A 17922-nucleotide genomic window follows, 5' to 3' on the forward strand; every position below is an offset into this window, starting at 1 on the left:
TTGTAGGCCAAACATCAAGGTGACCTTTCCACACACATTTTTCAAAACCTTGTGTAACTATTTTATCAGATGCTCTTACTGTGACTATTACCTGAGTTCTGCAATACTCCTGTACTAGCTGTCGATACTTCTGCAATGGTTTCTCTTGGGGAATATATGCTGTAGCTTGACAATGTGAGCCAGTTTCTCAATTTGCTTTTGACAATAAATAATTGATCACTGATGCTCTCAGTACAACTCTGTTCTTCCTCTAAGTTGGCAATGAACCACCTCCCTCGTGAGCATTACTCACAAGGGTGTGCCACTCCCATGGTGCACTGTCTCTTCTCTTTTCTCCAGAACAATAAGGAGAAAAGCCTCTGAAAGATAGGGTCCCTGAAAGAAAAAATGCATTAAGATTTTTGGACCCTATTTTCACTCATCAAATCAAGCAGAGATTGCTGCCCCAAAATCCAGACTTTTGCCATTAGATCTGATACTCTGGTCTTCACTAAACTGATAGGTAAAATCTCAGGTTATCTCCCTGCTGTTTGTGTTTTCCAACAAAAAATGCCTAATGTTCTTACAGATTTTCACAAAAAAAACCCCACCTCAAACTGATTATCATATTGACTGTTGCTTTTTATCCCAATCGTGTTACAAAGGGGAAAACCAACAGCACCCTTGCTTTTGCCCAATAGTGTATGCTGAGAACCACAGCAGACTCAGCCTAATTCTGATTTCAGATACTGTCTTCTTAGTAGGTTTACAAATGACCAAGTGTACTTCTTCTAAGCAAGCTCAATCAGAAAATTTCCATACATTGCAGGTTAATGTCACTTAACTGGATATCACAAAAAGGGCCTAACCCATGGCTGTTTAATGTTATGTAAGGAATCACTGTTTGAAGCTGGTGCTTCACTCTAGAACACCAAGTATCCTGCTTGTTGCTAAATGTTTGCCTTTGTCATTAACAGAATATAAAAATTGGCTGTCACTGACAGTATAGGTAAGAGAACAGAACTGAGGTTATTTCTAAAGGCAAGTAAAAAGACATATTATGAAAATATAATGCTACAATAGCAAAAACATACCTTATTTTGTGGAAAAATAGAAAATAAACCATGTGAAGATCTTACCAGAACTTACTGCACAGAAACAGACTGTTTTGTATACGTCAGTCTATCAAGTCATTAAAATGTGATAGACAAGGTCTGAAACAGCAGAAGTGAAGCACCATTTAGTCATGTTCAGATAAAATAAATACAGGAAATGCCTGTACCAAAATTGCTGAATCCTGATCCCAGAATAGGTACAGTTTATGTAACAGCAGATGAATCTGCATCTTTTCCATTTATTTACCTATTTACCATCTTCTGAATGTTTCTGCATGGCTCTAATCAATTACAATTTAGATTTTACTCAATCTCTTTATTTTGGAGGCATATATTTTTCTGTCATGTTCCCACTTAAATAAATTTATCATGCTTGAAAAGCTTTGTGTGCAGAATCTACTTTAGCACAGAAACCCCCTGATACTTTGTCAAGAAGAAAAATGCACACTACTCTCTGAAATCATGCCAAACAGCAGACTTGGCTACCAAATAGAAAGCCAAAGATAAGACTGCACTGCAAAAAATCAAATCCAAGGAAATTAGAGCATGAGCACTGATTAAGCAAATTATACAGCCTATTCTGCTCCATCTAATTTAAATATAGAAATGCCATCATACAGCTCTCCAATTCTGTCTCCTAGAGAAATCCACTCAGGAAATGTACTTGGGTGGAGACAGGACTTGGCTGGGAGGGGTGGGAAAGATTGCATGCACTTAAAAGAGGACAAAGAAAACATATAAAGAACAAACAATCCATCTGATTTATGTGTTTTCTTTTACTTCACTTTTGTAAACACAGAATAGCAAATGTATTTACAGGAAAAAATACTTAATTGCCTTTAACATGAAGTTCAAGTTTTCAAAAGTGGCTGAAAAAGAGCATTATACATTTCCATAGTTACTTTTTCACAGTGGTATCTTTAAAATTAAATGATGATGTCAGCAACAGTTCTTCAAACCCAATGTAAGATCATAAAACAAAGCTGTGCTCTCCCTTCTTCCTCTTTCATTATCACATGTAGGAGAGAAGCAACAAATCATACCTTAGCTAGAATTTTCTGAACAATGCAGTGACAGAACAGAACCTCACTCCTCTTCAAACTGTTCTGCAACACTAACAATTGTAAACCTGCACCTTTATTAGCAAAGCCAGAAGACATGTCTCAAAAACAAAGAGCAGAACAACTAAGAAAAATTGCTATTTTAACATAATTTTTCTTACCACTACAACCAACATTTAAACTTATGTTAACAGGACTTAGATCAAGCTAAGTCTGGAATCACCTCTTGTGTCATGCACAAGGGGAAGAACAATTCCTAGAGTTCCAGGCACAAAATACTTACTTCTGCCTTCAGACGGCTCTTATTTTCACATACCCTATTTTAAGGAGGGTAGAAGCAAAGATGTGCTCTTTCAGATGATCTCAGTTTGCAAGACAGGTAATAGGAGACTCACAAATACAGGATGAGGCTGACTTTGTTCAGTTCTTCACCTGGACAGCTACAGGCTGCCTCCTACAGTATTCCTTCTATATTGTGTGCATCCCTGACTGAACTTCAGCATTCTTCCAGAGCAGAGCTTCAGCTGAGACAAAAGGTCATACAAGAGAGATGTTTGTGTTTGGGAAGTGCTTTGATAGAATGGTAAATTCTGTAATTGTGGTAACATAAGTGTCTTGTTTCTGATTACATATCTTAGCCTGCAAAGAAAGCAAAAGGCAAGGATTGCGTGTACTCCATAAGCTGGAAATCAGCAAGAACCTCTAAACCAAGTTCCTGTTCCACCCTGAGACTGTCACCTTGGAAATACAGAAGGCTTGATACATATGACCAATACACCTTTGCATGAATGGTATGAAACAAGATTTCACCTGAAGTAATGAGTGTGAAACTAGGTGTGTGCTGCCGAGCTAAACTGGAAACCTCCCAGTGCAGGCTCTGCTCTGACAGTGGGCTGAAGTTATACTCCTCTGTAGTGAAATTCTGTAAGGTCACCACAAGGTCTCTTCAGTAGTTAAATCTCAAAAATAGGTTTTAAGTGCAACTTAAATGACACATCAGCCTTACAATGACACTGTGCACAGCAGTGGCTTTATTCATGGTTATAAACAGCTTATTTTCTTCCCTCCCATTATATATATATCTTTTTAAAAGAAGATTTGAAACAAATAAAGAAAAAACAGAATGGTGAGCTGATCTATAACTCTGCTTTTCACATTTAAAATCTCTGAGCACAGAATAATGTTGGTCTAGAAATTTGTTTTCCTCTGGAAGGAAACTTTGAGTTAAATATTAATTCCTCTACAATCAAGATGAACCTCTTAAGTAGTTCAGTGAGGACAATGTAACACTGTTTTTGCTTCTCACAGAAACAAGCACACATCAACTTCCAATACTCATCCAATATCAAAGGCTCCCTTTTCATGGATAATTCTCCAAAGTGATTGTTTCCATTCAATTGTGCCTAACATTAATGAGGATATTTAATAAGTGTAAATAATTAAACTTACCATTTCCCTTATAACGTTAGTCTTTATCCAATGTTTTTTAAATATTATATTGATTATAGCATGAGCTGCTTTAAAAGCAGTTTGTGCAGCTCACTCAGGAACACTGCTGAAAAATCAAAGCAAGTAGAACACAAAATAAGAGGTGACAATGTAAAGACAAAGTAAACAATTATATTTCAGGAAGTATGATTGAACAGAGTCTGGATACCTCAGTGGACAGAAAATAGTGTATTCTGACAGAAAATCACTCACAATCAGACTGATATCACTTAACTGGACCCCAAAATACCTGAGCCTCCAATTCACTCAGCAGTGCTTGCAATGGCACCACTGGAATTACCTTGTCAGCATAAACCTCTCAGGGGTTGAAGCTGCTCAAATCTGGAGACCCTTTCACACACACTGTATAATAATAAATGCTGCCTGTGGTACTTCCCCACAGGAGTTCACAATAACATTTCAGCTATTTTGTAACACAGTGTTTAGTTACACAGTTTTCCACCCACATTTACAGTCCAACATCTCATGGCTCTCATGTCTGAAGTTTCCTATAATGACCTCTAAAATGTCTGTTAAACTTGATCTCTTTTTGTACAACAGCATCTTGCCTGAAGGTTTCAAAATTTATTGAATGGGAATAACTGACTTTTATCAAACTGAAATGCAAACATTAGTAACAGGGATTCAGCTTTGCCATAACAAAAGGATTAGGTAAATTGTATTATCAAACTGCAGTGCAACAGCCTTACTCATATGGGGCAAGTTTTCAAGGTTTTTCCTACAGACCGAAGTCCGTGCAAGTGACTTCTCCAAATCCAACACTATTTAGCTGCCAGTCCCTCACCAAGACTGAAGAAGCCCATACACAAATGCTGTTCTGCAGCTCTAACCCAGAGTCCTGCTGTGACTGTTTCTTGTACAACCCTTTCCTTAGGCAAAAAAGTAAAGTAACAGTATTCATTTCAGCTTAGCCCTAGAAACGTTTTAAAACCTCTTGTCATGAGGGGACAGTGAGGAATGGAGGCACTCAGGGATAGGAAGGAAGGAAGGAAGAAAGTCTCACTGGAAGTTAAGTGTTAGAAAAGACAGAAAAAATACCAAGAAATAATAAGAAAAGAAGTGAAAATGTTTTTGGGAACAATGGGTGAAGGGCAGAAGGGGAGTGTAATACATAACCTAAACACACTCCTTCAATCCACTGAAGAGAGGAGTTATCACAAGGAGTTATCACACGTAGTCTGTATGAGCAGACTACTTCAAGGAAGAGGACACACTATTAAAAAAAAAGGACAAAAAAAGAGGATGTGAAGTGGCTAATTGATATGTCTAATAAACGAACTCCCTTCTCTCTCTTTTTGCCACTGAAGAAACCATTCACAGAGTGACAGAATCAACTAGGTTGGATAACACCTTTGAGATCATCAAGTTCAACCTACGACCAAACACCACCTTGTCAAACAGACCACGGCACTAAGGGCTATATCCAGCCTCTCCTTAAATACCTCCAGGGATGGTGACTCCACTACCTCCCTGGGCAGCACATTCCAGTGCTCAGTCACCCTTTCTGTGAAGAACTTATTCCTGATGTCCAACGTAAACCTCCCCTGGTGCAGCGTAAGACTGTATCTTCTTGTCCTACCTGTTGATGTCTTAGAAACAGGTGGCCACCACAAGTCAGGCCTCCTGTTCTCAGGCATGGGTACAGACTCCATTCTCCTTCTCTGCTTTCCTAAGAAGAATGTAAACACTTCGCTGAGCAGGAAATTCCTCCCTTTCCCCCCTTCTTCACAGAAACTCTTCTGATTTCAGTGGGGAAAAAATAAGCCAAATCTGAGATAGGCAAATAGATACATCATGGAAGTTATGGCAGTATTGGTAGCAGAAAAGAGCAAAAATGAAAAGGAAATTAAGCTTTTTCCATCCTTCCACTCACAGAAAAACTTTTTGATCATTTTCGCTGTCTGTGATCATATTTATATTCCAAGTTTATTTTGCAATTCCAATTGTTATAATTAACAAGTCTTCTAAGTGCTTTCATTAAGACCATGCACAGATGTCCTAAAGTTGTGACTTTTCAGGTTTTTGTGGACACCAGTTCTGAAGCTGCTGAGCGCCTGAACCAGGCAGCTCCAGTTTGGAATGCACTGCTGTTGCTTGCTATTGCAGTGGTAGAAAATATACATGAGCATTTGTCACTGTTGAGCCGCTAGCAGAGAAGGAAAACCCGGATTCTCAGCGTGGCATAGAAAAAAGCCCTTTATTATTTGAATCCAACATATATATAGACTTTTCAGAGGTCACCCAGATTGGTCAGTCAGAAACCTCCCCCTAGGCCTGACTGGCCAGGCCTGAACTGTCCAAATCTCGAGACACTGTAACAACAACATCCAAACTTTATCCTTGTTCATAAAACATAGAAGAATGTTCTCATGGAAAGACCTGTGCTAGCCACAAGCATTCTATCTTATGCACTCCTGATAGTAGAAAATACTTCTCAAATTACTTATTGAGAAATAATCTGATATGCTTCAACCTTTTTCTGACAGCAAAAAGAACAATTTTTGAAGCAAGTGTACTGCTTTCAGTCACTCTAGAAGACAAGACGAGGTCACTGGTAATACTAAAGCTAGAAGATGTCTTAATTGAAGGGCTACCTAATTTGCAACATCCTACACTTCAGTCTATTTTTGTAGGGCTCTTTCTCTGTTGTGAAGCAAGACAGACAAAGCTTGTTATTGTCACTTTGATACTGTGTATCCCCTCACCGTTCAAAGAAAGTCTTTATATAGAATGTACCATAAAATAGGCTACAGCATGAGTCACACTGCAAGAGCCCATGGTTCTTGAGTGTTATGAGGCACCAGAGGAATCAACTGACTTACATATGAGAACAAGGCATTAACCACCAAGCCACAAGTGTAACTGGAGAACTGCCTTCAAGAAAGGTTTCATTAACAGAGAGAAAGAGCTGCCTTCACATCTAAATCCACTTCACACAATTCTTCTGGTATCTTAAAACTTTAAAGCTACATTAGAGACAAGTTTTGCAAAGCATATTCTAATAAAAATCAAACACATGGAAAATAAGACAAGAATTTTTTTCCATTTAATGTAACTATTTTTTCATGTTAATCGCTGTTTATCTGATCTGTTTTCCTTTGACAGTGCTGAGGGGAAATCAGTGTTATATGATGAGGAAGTTGTACATATATGCCTAACAGATTTAACTGGATAGTTTTCAGTTTACAAGTATTTCCCTATATACTGCTAGTTCCTTGTTAAGGGAACACCACAGAACATAATTTTAGCATTATACCGTCTCTTCAGTTTTATAAACTTCAGACTTTTGTGAAAATCTTGGTATCTTTTAGATATAGCCACTGTTATCTCTGTTGTACAAGATTATCCTCTGCATATCTCCTATGGAGTTAAAGTTCAATATATACACCTGTGTTGGAACGGATGCCCTGCTGACATCAATTAACAATTTCACTGGCTTCAGCAAAGCTGCTTTGTATTCCTTGATCTGTTCCAATAGCACTAATGGTCATCTATGTTCAGATAAAAAAGACCTACTGTCCACTAGCTAGAACTGAAGACTAGATCTCATGAGATCACTGCCATAGTCCCAAGTATGCCATTCCCTCACTGTAATTGACACTTGAAATAAAAGCAGTTCAAAGTGGAAAATGTGATGTCTGACTACCTGTAGCCTTTGGAAGATTTTTTGTTAATTTCTGCAATGGGAAATTTCATCCTTGGTAAGGACTACTTGGAGATAGCCTCCATGTCTTGGCCCTCTTCTATTCCCATGCTCTGTTTCAGTGCTATACCCAGAGGGAACACGGATATGGACAGGACTTTAAAAGACCCCCACCACATCCTTTGTGCTCCAGAAGAATCACATAGCAATTTCAGAAATAATTTTCACCTCTAAACTTTAGTAAATCACAGGTTCCAAAAGCAGTAAACAAAAACTCTATTAAATAGGAATGACATATTGTCTTGGAAAACACCTAGTGGTGTTTTCTCATGGCAAAATCATAAATCAAAAATTCACATCAGTAACATCCTGTAAGTTTAGCAAACTTGACAGCTATTACAGATTTTCACGCTCAGAAAAAGCAGCGTGAACAGGCCTGCAGATCTACTGGATGACTACACTGCCCAGCAAGTGTCAGCAGTGTTAACTTCAGACAGAATCCTTCTTGCAAACAGAAACAGTGGGAAAATCCAGACAAGAGGAAGAAGTGCTAGTGCCTAAATACTTGACAGGGAATTATTTGTCATCAACAGCATGGATAAAATCTGGTCTCTTAAAAAGGAAAATTGGTGCAAGTGTTCAAAGGTGTCTTTATAATAAAGAACTCAGCAAAAAAGAGCAAATAAAATGAAGATGTCAAGCAAGACCAATGCTGCCAAGACCTGTTATCTTGCTCTGCCTCAAAACAGAAACTAAGGGTCTGATGCACTAATGTGTTACTCCAGGCCAGTGTAACTTTTTTTTCAAGAGGTGTAAAACTCAAATAATGCTTATATATCAGGTTAGCTACAGCAACAGAGATGTAATTCAGGAGATGTTTCCAGAGTGTAAACTAGTAGCAGAAGGATGATGGTGGCCAGTAAAGCTGCTTCAAGCTACCGGAAGATGAAAGCTAAAAGTGACAAGACTTTGTACTCAACTGACACTCACTTTGGTGGAGCAGCAGTCCCAGTAGACAATTTGATTGCCTTTTCTCTAACTTTCACAGAGCTATTTTATCTAGTTCTCTTACTTTAGTCCTAAACAGTAAAAAGAACAGTAACACACATGCATACAAAGAACTCCTAAAGTGGCTCTGTCTATAGTAGAAAATGCTACTAAGCCTGACCCAAATAATCTCCGAATTTATCGGTATGTTTTAGACATTTCTGCAAGATAAAAGATGTATCCCCTTAGAACTATAATTCTCAGTGTCAGATATTAGGCTCTGCTTACTAATGAGAATTAATTGTATGTTTGATGTCTTCCTTTATTGGTCTCTGCTCATGCCTTGCAGAATAATGGTCAAACCTCTGTAGCTACAGCATCCAGAAGCCAGCTTTGTGGTGGCCCCTTACCATGCATCCCAGGCCATACTCTCTTCCTGCACGGACAGGTGGCAGAGTTTAGTCTGGAGACACTGGAACAGCCTGATGGGCAGCACAAGACACTTGGTTATTTAGCAGCATGGCAGCCAACCAACTGCTCCCCAGTACCTGACAAGAAAAAGCTGTGGGCAAAATAAAAAGAACCTGCAGTCCAGGCATGGCCAGATGGGCACTGGGGTTATCCACAAATGACTCTCCAACTCAAGCTCTGTAATCAGTGCATCACCATGCCTGTGAACACAGCCCAGCAGAATGCTACTGAATTAAGTGCTTACTATTTGTAAAACATTTCAAGATACATAAAGGATCGCACACATGTAATATTATTCTGACATTACATTCCTTCAGGAAAAGACAGACAAACATCACAGTATATAATTGGGCTGGTATCTCTTTAAATCTAGATCATTAGAGCTCTCCTGGGATCCCCATCAGTGTACAAAGAGCCACGCATTTGATTATTTTACAATACAAAACCCCCTGCATATATCCACAATGATTATATATTCAGTACAATCCCTTTAATGTCACTACATCAAATGTGTTTCAGTTGAGATTTTGCATTCATTGTCACATTCAAGTGAGTTTTGTCTTGCCTTCTCATCTCCTATACTTGATCTATCTCTTTAAACTTGGCATTTCTAGCAACCTCTCCCAGACAGGTCTTAAAAGTAGATTCTTTTCTCTGCTCAATAAGCAAGAGAGCAGTATATAATTTCCTGTATGTACATCTGGTACTATAGAAAGAACCACTGCAAATCTTACCAAGGCAACAGAAAAAAGTAGCTGAAATCCTCCTGTACGGAAAACAGTTCTGCAGCTCTGGCTATAACACCTATTACGTATTATCTGAAAGGTTAGCAGATTTCCTGGCAGAGTATAGTAAAGTATGTGGGATTTGATTGCTGTATAGCAACAGAGCACTGAGAATGAGAGAGGGCCTTTCATCAAACATTAATACAAATCTCAATCTGCTTCTCTTTATACTAAATAAAAAATGTCAAGATAAGTCTGGCAAGAGTCTACACTTCCTAATATTTTTGGTGATAGCCTACACAAAGCATCTGCAACAAAATAACCTTCCCTATTTAACTGGCAAACAAGCTGAGGGTACAAAATTTCCTGAAGCACCAGAATGACTTAACCATGCAGCATTTACTGCAATAACATAGGCATTTCACAAACTACACAGCAATGACATTCAGTGAACCCAGGGACATAATTTAAATATATTTAAACATTCAGAAATAGTTACCCAAGTACTGTGCCTCTTAAGAATCCCACTAGAAGCATGTGACAACTTAGGATACCATGAGAGGTAATGATCTATCTTTACCAAAACTCCAACAAGACGGTTATTAAATGAAGATGACCTTTTATTCCAGCACAGTCTTAAAAGGGGGAACCATGATGGTGAAGTTCACCTTTGCAAAGACAGCATATGCCAAGGACAAGCAAATGCCAGCTGGGACAGTGCCATGAGTGATCTTACAGTAGCATTAGAAGCTTCATTTAGTTGGACAAGGTATTTCACTCAGTCGTCCAAGCAGAAAGCAGACTGGTTGATCATGGGCCCAGTGAGGCAAGAAAAAAAACTTGTTTCCCTGATTACACACTGGTAGACAGCCCTTCCTCATGGACTGTGAAGAACAAAAGTAAGATCAGAAGGTATTTGTCTCCCAGTGATTTTTAATTGCTTGAACTTTCCCTGTTAACAAAGCAATGTTGCTCTCCAAACACTTTCATAAAATTCTAGCTCTTAAGTCATTTTGTCAACACTGATCTGTCACATGCTCCTTGAAGATGCAGTCTTCAGCAGGAGTCTGGGAAGGAAGTATCTGAGATATTGTCAGTGTCTGAAGCCAGAAGTAATCAGTCCATGGAGCCTTGATAATTGTCAGATTGTTTTACAGCCCATCTGCAAAAGCACTGCCTAAATAGGAATCAAATACCTACAAAAGTCTGTCCTACGCATTTGTGGAAATAATAGCCAAAATTAACTTGGAATGTTGCCATGCACTTACATAAGGTCATGGCATGATGTGGTTACTTGTCAGTACTGATATTTATTCAAGTGGAATAAAGTGCTATTCATGAGCTAAAAGCCAACCCAATGTTTTATTCAGAATTAAAATGCTTTTTCCAAGGAGAATGGCTTTTCCAAAGTAGTAAGTGCTGGGTCAGTTCTGTTTCCTTTAACATCAGTGGCAGCTTCTGAAACAGCAGCCATAAGTTCAACCATTATGCTGGGCTGTTCAGGGCAACTCCAGTCTGGCGAGTCAGCACTGTCTCCCTGCAACAGGAATAAGGCTGTGGGTAAGCAAACAAGCAGACACCAAACCAGGAGCTTGGGTGCAAGGGTAACTGGGGATTGACAAGGCTCTCGTGACTTTATGGGAAAACCATCAGAGAAAGACTGGTAGGAATTTTAACTACAATTGCATTATAACTAAAAAATTTCTTGTTCAGCAGCATCACAGGGACTGCATATTCATCACAGGCCTCCATTCTCTCCAAATCTAGCACAACACACCTGGAGTAGTAACCATTAACACTTTGGTTAGACTAATAATTTAATCTACCATGTGCATTTTTTTTTAAATACATTTTTACTGAGCTATAGCTGTTGTTGCACAACATTACAATTTAAATTACAAGAGTATATGATACATATAGCTGATATTGAGCACCAGCTGTTAATGGTAAAGAGGTACTATTGCCTATGTCTCATTACCAGGCCATATGACCAACCCTATAAATTTTCAGGAAAACTAACCAGCCTCACAAAGATGATGAGAATCAGCCCATTGTGTTTGGGAGATTCCTATGCAACAGTAAGGACAGGCCAGATTCAAAACACTTCTGTGATGTTTCAAAATCTCTCCTGGAAATCACTGAAAAACCCAGTCCTGGTCCTTCTGTGTCCTTTTAAGAGGTTACAAAAATACCCAATATTAGTAAAACCAAAGCTACTGCTTAAAATCAGGAAGTCCTAAGAGAGTAGTAGAGTGAATCCACTGAGAATTTTATGTTAGCTATAGAAGTCATTGCAGCTGCATCTTTTTCTAACCTGGAAATTATAAATAAAAGTCGTAACAAAACATTTTTTGAGATGTTTTTTCCCCCCTAACACAGTAATTCCAACTTCAACAAACATCTCACATCTCGCAAGCTTTCATTAGGTACAGCTCCATCTAATGTACTTTTCAAGGAGTTCAAGTCAGTAATGGATATAGTTATTCAATACCACCCTCTCGTAACCCTCTTAGTCCCTCTTTCCTCCCTCCTGTACTCAATCTTCATCGGCATCTAATTACCAATATTCCCATCTTTAAAACTCTGTAGCAGACACTGATGATATTGAGTGGCAACACATGATGTTACTCTGTTTATAGACCTCTTTTCCTTGAATTTTTTTTCTGAAGAACTAGTGCAAATCCCAATTACATCCAAGCCCTTCACACCTCCCCATCCAACCCGTGGCTACTGGCCAGGGTTCCACAATACAGGGCATTCAATGCAACAATGGCCTGTGCCCTGCCAGCCACTGGCTTCTACTCCTGTGCCCAACATGTCATCTTCTTGGCCAGGTCTGCAAAGATTGGGAAGGGGGCTCTACTCTGAACAGGGACCAGAAAACAGATTTGGGTCTTTTAGAAACTGCTGCACAGCCAAGAAAGAACAGCCAGAAAGGGACAAGGTGAGTGTTGAGACAATTTGCTTCTTTTTTATAACATGAGAAGATCTCCACATTTTCCTGCAGCAGACCAGTTAGACATTTACAAGAGTAACCAAAGCACACTACAAAGCTCTAAAAAAGCAACACAACACTTGATTTTTCCTTCCAGTGTTACATAAAGTTGTTTCACATCTTAGAAATAAAATTTTAGCAGTCTTTCAATGGAAACAAAGATGCATATCTATGTACATACTGCACATACTCTACTCCATACTACATTTCGGAGTATCTCACTGAAACAATTTAATTAACATCAACCGGAAAACAAAAATGTAACATGAAGGTGATTCAAGAACTATCTGTATAATCTTTCTTCTAATTAAAAACAATATCCTCTTTTCCACAGGAAAAAAGCTCAATTGACAGTTGACTGCCGTCTGTCCCGAATTTGCATGCAATGTCTCATTGTCTCCAAATGTACAAAGAGGAATACCCAGATTAATCAATCATTCTCAATTATCTGAATCCAGATCAGAGAGTATGTAAAAAAATACATAACTGACTGCAATTTCCATCCATAGCCCTTGGCCTGTCTACATGGCTGGGAGAATCCAGGTACATGAGGTTGCCCAGATATCCCACTTCTACCAAGTTTCCTAGTTTGGAAGAGTGTCCTTGGGAAATAAAAATAGCCTTTTAGTCTTTGTTCTTTCATTTTAGAATGTTTTCTGCTGTTCTGTTTCTAACAAAAAGTCAGCAGCCAACTGCTGAGAAAAGAAAATTAGTCAAAGAACTTCGAAGAAAGCCCACACTGACACAAGAGACATGGTCGAAGAGGCTGTTTCTGGAGCCCTTTTGTGCATTATCTTAAATCTCATGAGCTGTTACACTGGATTACACTGCTTTCAGAAGCAAAGGTAGCAACATCAAGCTCATACATATCAAATGGAACAGTCTCTTCTCTTTACAAAGTGCTATCAAGACTTTTAAACTCCAAAGTAAAATTAAACAGATCCAATCTGTGCTTCTTTCCTTTTCCTGATACCCTATTCCATGGTATTTTCAGCAGTAGACTGATACAGTGTTAAGCGTACTGCTAAAGTATCTACGTAACTGTACGTTGAGTCTACCCATTATTTTCCCTCTAAGTACTGACTGTCCTAGAGTATCTGTAGAGCATATAGTAATATCCAAATATTTGGTTGTCTTGCTGATCCATTAGAGTATAAAAATGGACAGGCATTGGGTCTCAAACTCTTTTTGAGAGCAGATTTTATCAGTAGCCATTCACTGGAGTTCAAAAAGAATGCAGCAGGCAAACAAGGACAGGAAAAAGAGAACAGTGCAGCTGCATGGGTCACAGGTACAGCCACCACTAAGATGACCACAAATCCAGCCTCCTGGTTTTGATATGGGGTTGCCCAAGTGAGGACCTGGGGTTTTATTCCATGACTTAGAGTATGTCCTCTTCTTTATTTGCAGACAAGAAATTTAAACTGAATCTGTCAATGCGTGTAGGCATTTAGTCAGCTTCAGACTATCTCTAGGAATAAAAGTTGGAATGAATTTATCTAAAAATCATCTAACTCACTCTCCTTCCCTGCAACTCACCCTGAGATATTAACAGAATAATTTGCCAATTAAAAACTAGACAGTCCACAAGTTTGCCAGCCATTCATTTGCAAAAAGACACAGGGCACCCATTTAAATGCTGCAGTCACATTTTAATCAAATATTAATCTTTAGAGGTCTTTGAAGGGAGGAGATATGCTCTCTTTGACAAGCTGATTCTTAAAATAACTTGTTTTGCTTTAACAGTTAACAGGTCAAACGAGAATGCAGCAGGCAAGTCATGGACTAAACAGCACTTTCAACAAAAAGGACTCAGCAACATCAAGCAAGTGCCAGAAAGCATAACCTGAGGGGGATGGGACAGTAAGCAGGACATGCATTAACTTTTAAAGTTTGCCATTGTCCAATTGTTTTTGGATATTGTGCATGACAGCGCAGGTCATCCACTGGAGCAGGAACCTTCAGACTAGGGGTTGCAATACTCAATGCCTCGTTGAAGCAGAAGTTCCATGAGGAAATGTGACTTGATCTAATTTTGGAATCTGGAAAAAAGACAAACATCAGGAAGGAAGTTTAAAAAAAGTTTAACTCCTTTCAAAGAAAAAGGAAACTCAAACCAGATAAATTCAAATAGTAGTAAGTCACCATCAAACTGCTGTGACGTGTCTCTTTGAGAACAGCACATAAGGACTGCTTGTGCCTCTCCGAAATATTTGAGACAGCGAGCAGGAAGTCACTACAATCTTTGGATGGGTTTAGCCCAATGGTTTCCAGTTGTCCCTGCAGGTACTGGTAGTCAGACCTTCATTTGTGTACAACACTCACAGCTCTGCTGTGCTAGGTGTTCACAGAGCTCCATACTTTCAGACACTCCTATCTATAGAATAACCTTTGTAACAGAAGGCTGGAATACTCCAGACCCCACAGATGATTAAAGCTATCAGACAGGAGATCTGCCAAGAAAAAAAATCGTAACAGAGGAAACTACTTCCAGGTTTCTGGGATAAAGAGACAAACCCCTAATTCCACATGAATTCTTCAGCACTGTGCATACACTTCCAGTGAGAACAATTCTCTGCAGGTGTCTGCAGGACAGCTTTGGTCAATAGAGGGTACTTGATACAGCCTCACCAATAACCTCACAAAACAACAGGACCAGAAAATCAGACAGTTCCTGTGATTCACCTGAGGGTGAATCACAAGTCTCTGAGGAACTTGTTTGCTGAATCAATTATCATTTAACTTGTTCAGTATTTAAAAATTATTGGGTCACAGAAAAATGAAATTATTACTTTATTAGCCAAGTCCCAGTTGCAGGAGACTAAATCCTCATTATGGTCTAATTTTGTGTTACAGGGTCTCTCATATGGGTGATGGATGCATATTGACCTCATTATGACCCCAGAGAGTGAAGGTTTCCTCCCATTCTCAATTTGTTTGTCTCTCCTCTCCTCTTCTCTTCCTCTTTCCCTCCCTCCCTCCCACCTCTTTTTCTCTGAAAGCCCTCTAAACAGTACAGAATTTATTTTGAGCCAGTGGAAAGGGGGAAAACGAGCTCAGCAAAGAGGGCTACTACCTCCTCCTTCCCTTATCCATTCTCCTCCTGCACAGGGGCAAGTCAAACTGTAACAGCAAAGTCAGAGGAAGGAAAAGCAACAACATAAAGCATTTTTAAAACACCCATTCCGAAATGCTAGAATTATCAAACATAATTGAACAGAAAAGAATTCTAACTAGTCTTTTTTAAATGAAAGTATATTGGCTTTAGATTCTGCTCCCACTTTGGATATGAGACAGGCACAAGGGTCAGTGAGATTTAACATATAAGTAGAGGGAAAAATCCGTATACCAACTTTCTGCCATATTGCCATTTCTGAACTTAAATACAACTTCTCCTACAAATGTATTCTATAAATTTCAGACACTTGAGTATAACCAGTCTATCCTAAGCCTCCTCTTTTTCTTTAATATTGCCCAACATTCCAGTGATCAATATCGAATTCATAAACTAAACAAGGTCCATCTGGGTAAATAATGAGCACAAACACACCTTAGGAAGTGGTTATTTTTCCTAAATCAACCTTCAAACAACATTATACCCTGTTTCTTGGAATCAATGTAGTGTGGGAATTTCCCATTTCAGCAATACAATCTATGTCTTCACCAGAAGTTCTGATTATAGAGTTCAGCTGCTGCTTCTTGTCTTTTGAAAGTAATTTAACGTTGTTCTCATACAGGCTATGAGTGTTGTCAACTCACCTATATTTTCAGCTGAGTAAAGTATCTCACGCTGCCCAGGCTGGGATGCTACACAGCACTGCTGTATGGTCTTTCAGGGAATGCAGTAGTGAAGCCCATCAGTAGTCATATTTCTGCACTGCCAAATTTCTGCTCAACTACGGTGCAGTCTGTTAATCTTCCCCCTGACATGTGCATGTCAGTGGTAAATCTCTGCATCTGTAGAACACTTTGTCAAGATCCCTGACAAAGAAGGACTCCATGTAAAGGTCAGATTGGTAACTTTCTTCTAGAGCAAAAACATTTTAGGATAATTTAAAAAGACATGCAAGTCTAGCAATCTGGAAATTCTCACAGCTGCTGTTTGCTACCTAAACTCTGTGCTGCTTAGAGTCATGTGTGTTCACATGATCTGCTAAGCTGGGAGCTGGGGGCTGTCTCTCGCTCTTGAACTTTTTCCTCCTGCACTTTACAATCAGTCCAGCAATGCTTTTATTGTGCAGCGCTGAGTACATAAGCATGCATGTAGAGGGCATATGATGGAAGTTGTCTCTAAATGGTTTATAACTATTCTGTCCTTTATTAACATTTCTTTAGGAATTGAAATAAACTCATTAAAATTTCAGGACTTTTTTCTTTTCAAAAACAACCGAAAAACTAGATCCTTAGCTTTTGGTCCTTAGAATTTAGACTGCACTTTGCCTTATATGGCAACCACAGAGTAAGGGAACCACATGTTCGATTTTCATTTCCTCTAGATATGAAAATATGTATACTGATTATCTTTAGAGAGTATTTCTATCAATTTTACTTTCCCAGGATTCAATATACAGAACATACGTCATATAGACTATAATGTTTTCAAGAGTTATTTAAAGGCTTCCTGTGAGTAATGAACAAAATATTAACTCTCTGGAAAGACATGAAGCTTACAAACTGAAACTCTGACGAACACTTCAGTGATGAGCATTTAGAAATATAAGCAATCATTTTAAGAATAACATAACCCATCAAAGTCCATAGGTCAGTCAGCTTTCTGTGTTGTAACAGAACAGCGGCATCAGCATAGGGCATTACAGGAGAATTAATGACTAGCTGGAATTAATGGCCCTGGGCTATGCCTGAGGCAATGAACTCCTCCCATCTACTCAGTAATCCCAGGAGATACTCTAGTCTCCTTTGGAACCTTAACATCTAGGTTTTAATAAAATTATTTCTACATAGAGTTCTTGTGCTTAGATTATTTGGAGGACTTTATGTACATATACAAATAAAAATACAGTCAATTAGAGAGAGCATATTGGAGTGAAAAGCAGTATCAGTGCCTTCAAGACTGAGTTCAATGGGAACAAATGTTCTCAGATAATAAAGAAGGCAAGTGGGCTTGTATTTTTGATCACTTGCTCTCTGCATTTAAAGTAAGAGGTAATAGCTCTGTTAATAAGCATTAACAGCTTTCTATTAGTCTTGCAGTGCTTCAGTTCCTTCAGAAAGTCTGCTCTTCACCCCTGCTGAACTGTCTTGTTTTGCAACACCTCACTCCACTACCGCTGCTATCATCACTGCTGTAAAAACGTTACAGAACCTTTTGGAAAGGTGCTAAGCACTTTAAAAATTAGTTATAATGCACATACAACAAAGAAAATAACCATTTAGTCACCATTGCCATGAAGTTATTAGCACACTACAGATCTCAAAT

At 38.8% G+C, this 17922-nt stretch overlaps 1 protein-coding gene and 1 long non-coding RNA gene across 3 annotated transcripts in view; both read right to left on the reverse strand.

The window, feature by feature from the left end:
- Window positions 1–17922, reverse strand: part of RAPGEF4 (Rap guanine nucleotide exchange factor 4) — a 152741-nt gene that overhangs the window by 85324 nt on the left and 49495 nt on the right. The window lies entirely within an intron of this gene.
- Window positions 12440–16615, reverse strand: LOC146434651 (uncharacterized). The gene is made up of 2 exons (XR_014853469.1): window positions 16245–16615; window positions 12440–14527 (listed from the first exon to the last, which is right to left on the reverse strand). It is a non-coding gene; the product is annotated as an uncharacterized LOC146434651 (long non-coding RNA).

Source organism: Lichenostomus cassidix, chromosome 7 (genome assembly GCF_008360975.1).
Source record: "Lichenostomus cassidix isolate B80296 chromosome 7, HeHo_3.0, whole genome shotgun sequence".
NCBI classification, from domain to species: Eukaryota; Metazoa; Chordata; class Aves; order Passeriformes; family Meliphagidae; genus Lichenostomus; species Lichenostomus cassidix.